Here is a 9,169-nt window from a genome sequence, read left to right as displayed (position 1 = left end):
GCACATCACACATAGCTTCTATTCCGCTGGATCCAAAATTTAATTCAATTAACCTTTAGATCGACTTCTTTTCAGCCCGAGAACAGCTTAATGCCCTCCGTTCCCCCTTATAAATAAGACAATTCATTTGTCCAGCTCTGACTGCCCATGTCCTATGCGGAACGCTACATTATATTCCATTCCCATGAGCCCGATAACTTTCACGTGAATTCTGTGACACATCTTGAGGGACCACACGTCCCGCGACCTTTCCCACACCCACCACATCCGCTTACTATTTCCGGCGTGTTCATGCCATCTCCCAACTACCCTGACTGAGTAGGAAGAGGTATACGTCACCGTATTCGGACTGGAGCGACTCTTAATATATCTTGTAAGAAAGAGAGTTGGAGTTCGATGCCCCAGCAGCTAGCGCCGACGAAGGCGAGGAAGAAGATAGGCGAAGCCGACGAAGTTCGGGTTTTGCTCTTGCGAACGCTGGCCTGCTGAGCGGCACCGCTGGGACAAGGACTGTGCCCGTCCACGCTAACTGCGCGAGTTTCCACATTACACTTGGTGGAGGTGCTGCTCGTTCTCCCCGTGGACCTACGCCACGATGCCCAGGCTACAAGGCTCTACCACGACGTCCGACACCTCGGTCCAACCTGCCCAGCCTGTCCTCTGTTCTGGTGCCGTCCGCAAGCGCGACCCGGCGATCTTCAGCGGCACTGACGACACTGACGTAGTAGATTGGCTCGCCTCCTACGAACGCGTGAGCGCATACAACAAATGGGATGACGTCGTTAAGCTCACGAACGTCATCTTCTACTTGACCGACGTCGCCAACTTATGGTTCCGCAACCACGAGGCGGATTTTACTACCTGGGCGGCTCTAAAAAGCAGCCTGACTGACGTTTTCGGGCGCCCCGCTGTCCGAAAACTTCGTGCTGAACAACGGTTGCGCAGTCGTGCCCAACAGAACGGCGAGAACTTCACAAGTTATATCGAGGACGTCGTTGATTTGGGTAAGCGGCTCAATCCATCTATGAGCGAGGCTGACAAAATCCGACTACATTCTGAAAGGGGTTGAGGACGATGCGTTTCAAATGTTGGTGTCTAAAGACCCCCAAACCATCTCCGACGTCGTGTCTTTGTGCCAGAGCTACGACGAGCTCCGCAAACAGCGACATGTCACCCGCCGTACCACTCGCTTGGACGCCACCATTTCGAGCTTGGAAGCAGGCAGTCCTGCCCACGATCAGCCGACACTTCTTGAGCACATCAAGCAGTTTGTGCGGGAGGAGGTGGCTCGTCAATTATCGCTGGTTACCTCTCAACCCGCCCCTTCGCCATCGCTGTCGCCTTCAATTCAGCGTGTCATCCAGGAGCAGGTAGCTGAGGTCCTGCCGCCCACTAATCCACCCCCTCTGGTCACTGCACCGCTGACATATGCGGAAGCACTCATCCGGCCACGACCTCAGCCGGTTGTTCCCACTTATGCGCCACCTGTCAACGTGTACCCTCAGCAGCAGCTCGCCCCTGCGCTGCCACGCACTACCATCCTTTGACTCGCACCGGTCCCCGCCCTATCAATCCGTGGCGCACCCCAGATAACCGGCCGATATGCTACGCCTGCGGTCTCGCTGGTCATGTGGCCCGCTGGCCGCACGCGCGGCTCCGGTCCTTACGACTACGGGCGCTCGCCAACGTACGACGCTCCAATGCCCTCCGTCCCTGTCTCTTCTCCTCTGCCGCCCCCGAATCCCTCTCTGCCTCGCTCTGACTCCTACAACCGAAGCCATCGGTCACCGTCTCCTCGACGCCGTTCGCCCTCTCCTATGCGCCGCCGGTCCCCACCACTTCAAGCGGAAAACTAGGCGCCGCAGTTCCGGAGGCAAGAACTGCGCCGTCAACGACCGTCTCAAGCCCTATCGCCGCTCCTATGAACGTTATTGAAGTGATCGTTGAAGGTCTTCCTATTGACGCGCTTATTGACACTGGTGCTGCCGTGTCCATCATTAATCGCAACTTGTGCCGCAAATTAAAAAAAGTGATGACGCCGCTTTCTGACCTTTCGCTTCGCACCGCCAGCGCTGACCCCATTCGCCCTCTCGCAGCGTGCACTGCCCGCCTCGTCATTCAAGGTGAGATGATGATGACACCCGAGGATGATGTCATGAGAGGAGCGGGCGAGAACGAAGAACTCAATGGTGTAGGAGAGCTACACCATTGAGTTCTTCGTTCTCGCCCGCTCCTCTCATGACATCATCCTCGGGTGGGACTTTCTGTCCGCGCATCGCGCCATCATTGGCTGTGCACGTGCTCAAATTGATTTATCGCCGCTGTGTGATGCTCTTGTGGACGCCTCACCTGTTACCGCCGCGCCTATTCTCGCCGCTGAGGACGTCTACTTGCCAGCTTTCTCTTCTGTTGTTGTGCCGCTGACTTGTGCTGCCCTCTCTGACGATACTGTTCTTTATTCACCCTCTCCTCTTTGTGCGCACCGCAAGTCTGTTTTGCTCCCTCATGCCGTGCTTACCCTTTCTGGTGGTTGTGGCGCTCTGTATGTCGGGAACCCGTTGCCTTTCCCCACCACTTTACATCGGGGAGTATCGCTCGGCACGGTTGATGTCATCGATCTCGACGACGCTTCTCCTGTCCTTGATGACCCTGACACCCATGACATCAACGCCCTCACCCTTCCCGCCGACGTCGCCGACCCGTCCTCCCCGGATATGTTTTCCCATTCTGTCGATGCCGCTCTCCCACGTCACCAACGCGCCCAGCTCATCGCTTTGCTGCAGCGCTTCCGCGCATCCTTCGACTCTCCTCAAGCACCGTTGGGTCGTGCAACCGCGGTTCGCCACCATATCGACACTGGCACCCATGGACCCTTGCGCCAACGCCCCTATCGCGTCTCCTGCGCCGAGCGCCGCATCATTGATGAACAGGTGACCGACATGCTGAACCGCGGCGTGATCCAGCCCTCTCACAGCCCGTGGGCTTCTCCAGTCGTACTCGTCAAGAAAAAGGACGGCTCCATTCGATTCTGCGTAGACTAGCGCCGGCTAAACAAAATTACTCGGAAGGACGTCTACCCCCTGCCTCGTATAGATGACGCGCTGGATTGCCTGCAGGGAGCGGAGTACTTTTCTTCGTTGGATCTGCGCTCTGGGTACTGGCAGGTACCGATGGCCGACGTCGATCGCCCGAAAACAGCTTTTATCACGCCTGATGGGCTGTATGAATTTAATGTGATGCCCTTCGGTCTGTGCAACGCGCCTGCCACTTTTGAGCGTATGATGGACAACATCCCCCGTGGGCTTAAATGGCAGACATGCCTCTGCTACTTGGACGATGTTGTCATCTTCTCCCAGAATTTTCCGTCTCATCTTCTTCGCCTGGAGAGTGTTCTTCGCTGCCTCAGTGACGCTGGCCTGCAGCTGAACTTGAAAAAGTGTCGCTTCGGCGCTCGACAGCTGACTATCCTAGGCCACGTCGTGTCCAAGGATGGTGTACTCTCGGACCCTGCCAAGCTCCGTGCAGTTGCTGATTTCCCGAAGCCCACATCTCCGAAAGAACTCAGAAGCTTTCTTGGCTTTTGTTCTTACTTTCGCCGGTTCGTCAAGAATTTTGCTGCCGTTATCGCCCCGCTGACGCAACTTCTCGCTGGTAGCCACGACCTGTCGGCTTGGTCCCCTGCATGTGACGAAGCTTTTGAAACGCTGCGCCAGCTCCTCACCTCTCCTCCGATCTTGCTCCATTTCGACCCTTCCGCGCCTACAGAACTGCACACAGACGCCAGCGGCATTGGTCTCGGTGCCGTTCTAGCTCAGCGGAAACCTGGTTTCAATGAGTACGTCGTTGCTTACGCCAGCCGTGCGCTCACAAAAGCGGAGACTCACTATTCCGTCACTGAAAAAGAATGTTTGGCGATTATTTGGGCGATCGCAGAATTTCGTCCTTACTTATATGGGCGCCCGCTCGATGTCATTACAGATCACCATGCCCTTTGTTGGCTGTCGTCACTCAAAGACCCATCTGGCCGCCTCGCTCGTTGGGCTGTGCGTTTACAAGATTACGACATTCGGGTCATTTATCGTTCCGGTCGTAAACACTCCGACGCCGACGCTCTCTCGCGCTCCCCTGTGACCTCTGAGCCTGACCCGCCTTCTATTTCCGGCCTCACACCTTCTCTTGACACTATTGATATGGCTTCTGAGCAGCGCAAGGATCCTTGGATTACTTCTCTTCTGGATTTCTTAGCCAACCGATCAGCCCGCCTCCCTTCTCGAGCGCTCCGTCGTCAAGCTCATCACTTTGTCGTGCGTGACCAGCTGCTGTACCGTCGGAATTACCTCCCCGACGGTCGCAAATGGCTGCTCGTGATCCCCAGGCATCTCCGCTCCGCCATTTGTGCCAGTTATCACGACGACCCGCAATGTGCTCATGCCGGTGTGCTGAAAACTTTTACCCGCCTGCGTCTTCGGTATTATTGGCGGGGTATGTACCGTTTTGTCCGCCAGTACATACGCTCTTGTCTGGAATGTCAGCGCCGCAAAAACCCACCACCGCACTCACCTGCTCCTCTGCAACCGTTACCGTGTCCGGCCCGACCATTCGACCGTGTTGGAATCGACCTTTATGGCCCCCTTCCCAGCACTGCCGCCGGGAACCGCTGGATCATCGTCGCCATTGATCATCTCACGCGCTATGCGGAAACTGCCCCGTTGCCAGCTGCGACGGCCTCTGACGTAGCCGGTTTCATACTACAGAATATCATTCTTCGTCACGGTGCGCCTCAGGAATTGCTCAGCGATCGGGGTCGCGTGTTCTTGTCCGGCGTAGTGGAAGCCCTTCTTCGGGAGTGTCATATCGTTCATCGCACGACGTCTTCGTACCATCCACAGACGAACGGCATGAGCGAACGCTTTAACCGGACCCTCGGCGACATGATGGCCAAGTACGTTTCTACCGATCACTCCGACTGGGACCGCGTTCTACCTTTCGTTACCTACGCTTACAATTCTGCAACGCAAGCCACTACTGGTTTTTCCCCGTATTTTCTTCTCTACGGACGCGAGCCTTCCTCCACCATGGACACCATAGTCCCTTACCGCCCCGATTCGTCCGACTTTACAACCGTCTCTCAAGCCGCTGCGCATGCCGAAGAATGCCGTCAACTCGCCCGTTCCTTTACTTCTCACGAACAACACCGTCAGAAAAGCGCCGGCGCCGCTTCTTCCGGTCTGCCGCCGTCATATCTGCCTGAATCCTTCGTTTGGCTGTGGGTGCCCTCCTCCAGCCCCGGACAGTCTACAAAACTACTGAGAAAATACCAGGGCCCCTATCGCGTTATTCAGCAGGTCTCCCCAGTTAATTATCTGGTCGAGCCCATCACGCCTTCGTCTGACCATCGCCGCCGCGGTCGTGAAATTGTGCACTTAGGCCGCCTGAAGCCCTACTACGACCCAGCCATCGTCTCGTGCCCTTAGGCCGCCAGGATGGCGCCTCTTCACCCCGGGGGTATTGTAAGAAAGACAGTTGGAGTTCGATGCCCCAGCAGCTAGCGCCGACGAAGGCGAGGAAGAAGATAGGCGAAGGCGACGAAGTTCGGGTTTTGCGCTTGCGAACGCTGGCCTGCTGAGCGGCACCGCTGGGACAAGGACTGTGCCCGTCCACGCTAACTGTGCGAGTTTCCACATTACAATCTATTCGACATAGGCGCCGTAAAAACCAGCCATCAACGGCTCACAAGTTCCCCCACTGTAATGCTTCGCTCCACCACTGTGATGTGGGACTATTATTGTTGGAAAGTCCAGCAAACGCTTATCTCCACAAACGCTTCCTCACGAAGGCTGGGCTGCGGAGGAACCTCAAAGGTATGATAGAAATTGGGCTCGACTTCTAGCGCCCTTAGAAGTTTTTTTTTTATAGAATTCGTAGACTGCATATAGACTTTTGTCCTTGAAGTCTATAGCTGGTCCATAGACAAATCCTATAGACTGCTTTTTAGACAACTATAGATATATGTCCATTCACGTTTTAGCAGTTTTGTTTATACACAGCCTATTGAAAAATGTCTACAAAAGTCTAATAGACACAGGCCTATCGACAATCCATAGTCAATGTACACTTGTAGCCGTACACTTCTTGTTGATTTCTTCATGCGGACAGCCTATAGAAAGAAGTCTACTGGCCCAGTAGACATAGGTCTTTAGACTCTCCAATGTCATTCCATGGATTAATATCTCATTTCATTTCATTTATTGAGGACATAAGGGACCATGGCCATTAGATCAATAACAATAGGCAACAACAGTCTGTAGCAACATATAGATGCCAGCTCAGCAATAGGAAAAACAAAAAGCAATAGAAAGAAACAAAGCAAAAAACCATAAGAACAGACGGTAGCACAGGATAAGATTATTTGGTAAGGCCAAAAACATCACGTAAACCAGAGGTGACGCGCTAGTTTAGTGCGAAAAATTGCTCCATCAGTACACGAAGCAATATTATCTGGCAGTGCATTTCATCGGGCTGTTGTATCTGGAGCGTATGAATAATTTATCAGTGACATGTGGACTTTCATGAGAGCTTTGGGATGACTGTGGTTTAGGCACCGGGATATTCTCGATGGCGGTGGTAGCAAATGGCGCCTGTTAATAGGGTGGCAGAAAAAGGAAAGAAGGAGGCATAGTCGTGAAACGATGCGACGTGATTGGAGACTTGGGAGAGAAAGGGCTCATTTTAGTACAAGGACACTAGTATCACACGAGTACTCTGACATGATAAACCGCGCAGCTCAGTTTTGACCGGCTTCTAATTCTTTTGTAAGGTATCCTTGTGAAGTGTGCCAGATGGATGAAGCGTATTGGAGCTTTGGGCGTACTTCTGTCTGATAAGCCAGTTGTCTTATTTTATGTAGTGCTGATTTTAGGTTCCGTCCTAGAAAACCAAGAGGGCCTGAGGTTTGTTAGCATATGGAATAAATATAAGTGCCCCGTGATAAGGATGATCTCAGGTGAACTCCAAGGTATTTGTCACAGGAAGTTCGGGCAGTGGGAGTTGAACTAATACGGTATGTGCAGTTCAGAGAGGTTTGCTTATGAGAGAAGGTCTTGAGTTGACATTTACTTAGATTAAGTTGTTTGCGCCATTTTTAACACCATGACGGATTTGTGTCTATACCTTTTTTTGTAGCTTAATGGTGTCTTCAGGGGTATGGATGATGTTATAAACGACGAAGTACTCAGTGAAAAGTTCAAGTTTGTTGTAAGTTGGGGAGATCATTCTCGTAGATTAAGAAAAGCAGCGGTGATGATCCTGTGCCCTGAGCATGAACATGTTGGAATCTATCCAAACAAAGCTGCTCGTTTCATCCTTTCCCGTTACTCTCGGTATCAAAGTGTAACAGCAGTGAAACTATCGCTCCATCTCTCGCCTCTGGTCATGCACAGAAAATTCAGCCGTTTATCCTTTTTCCATAGTATCTACCACAGCCACACACCATTTTCAAGCTCTCATCTTCTCCCTGCACCGCACACATCGGCTCGTGTAGATCCCATGCAGAAGATTAAACCTATTTTCGCTCGGACAGAACGATACAAATACTCACCATTGGTCTTGTCTATCGAAGAGTGGAATTCGCTTCCTTCTAGCATTGCGACTATCGCTGAAACATCATTATTTCAAACAGCTCTTAGTTCCTATTTAGAAAATTCTAACATATGTTAATTTGCGTCCTTTTTTTATCACTGTGTGATTCACTTCTTATGTTTTTTTTTCTTGGCTGTTCCGGTGTGTGTATGTGCTGGCCGTAACGTTCCGCAAAATGTTAGATTCTGTGTTTAGTAACTTTCGAAGCTGGGATTTTTCTTGATTTTTTTGCGGGGTTTGCTACATGTGCATTTTTTCAAATACCTCATATTAGCCTTTTTTTTCCTTCCTCTTATTAACTTGTACCTGCCTTCTTAACTTGTTTACTTTTGTTTTCAGCCGTTTGTATTCTGTGTTGTGTATCTGGTGTTTTCTTTGATGAATCCCCCCCTATGTAATGCCCGCATTGACCCTTTAGGGTATTGAAATAAATAAATAAATAAATAAATAAATAAATAAATAAATAAATAAATAAATAAATAAATAAATAAATAAATAAATAAATAAATAAATAAATAAATAAATAAATAAATAAATAAATAAATAAATAAATAAATAAATTGAAGACGCGAATAACTGGCTCCCTGAGTCAATGGGCACCTCAATCTCGCTTTCGGCTACATAGCGGTGGTATTCACGTCCAAAAAACGGTCCTTTCGCTCAATACTTCATGCTTAGCAATGCCAAACCACCAGCCAATTTTTTTTTTCAAGGAGCCCACAGTGACGTTATAACTTTTCTTTCTCTGTTTTCGTTGTAAGTGTACATACATTCACCTAATCGTAAGCGTAATCATTCCTCCAGTGGTTTCTAGGCTTCTGCTGTCTCGTTGAGATGAGACCCATTAAACGGAGTATTATTAGAGGCTTTTTTCTCGCTACCTCCAGTTCGTATGTACGTACATATTGAAATAAGACATGGTTCATTGACTCCGTACTCAGATAACTTCTGTCCAGCAAACAAAACAAGAATGCTATTACCAAAAGCACCCATGTAGGAGCAAAAAATTGTGATTCAAGTGTCATATAAAATAAATGCGCATGCGAACTGCTACGTTTTGCTGTTTCATGAAAGGAATCAACGTTCAGTGCCCATAATCTAGAACTGTCAAAACCGGACATATCTACTTGCATCTGCAACGATTGCTCCTAGACAAAAATGCGATGACAAGTGCAACACGATAGTTTACCCATCTTTTCTGTTCCAACATTTCGGCTAAAAGTTCACTTGCTATTGCAAAAATAGTCGTAATATAAAAGTGAAGATCACGAAAGCGCCCCACAGCCCTCAGAAAGCCGAACTGTGAAACTGTCTGGTTTAAAAGTGGAGGGAGCTTGCACAGAGGGAAAGCCATCTCACCTAGCAGGAATGGTGCCTACCTTCTTTTGGAGCAAGAGAAAGCGCCAAGTTTAGGCGACGCTGGGGAGCTTGTATACATTATGCACATTTAACGGATACGGCTCCTAGTGAGAAGAAGGGCGCTGAGCATGGGTTATTGAAGGAAGATAGTGGAATAAAAGATGCTTGTCTG

Source organism: Amblyomma mixtum, chromosome 5, assembly GCF_055824585.1.
Source record: "Amblyomma mixtum isolate Tamu chromosome 5, ASM5582458v1, whole genome shotgun sequence".
Classification (NCBI taxonomy): domain Eukaryota; kingdom Metazoa; phylum Arthropoda; class Arachnida; order Ixodida; family Ixodidae; genus Amblyomma; species Amblyomma mixtum.
The sequence above is the reverse complement of the archived record's forward strand: the minus strand, read 5'-3'. Positions refer to the sequence as shown.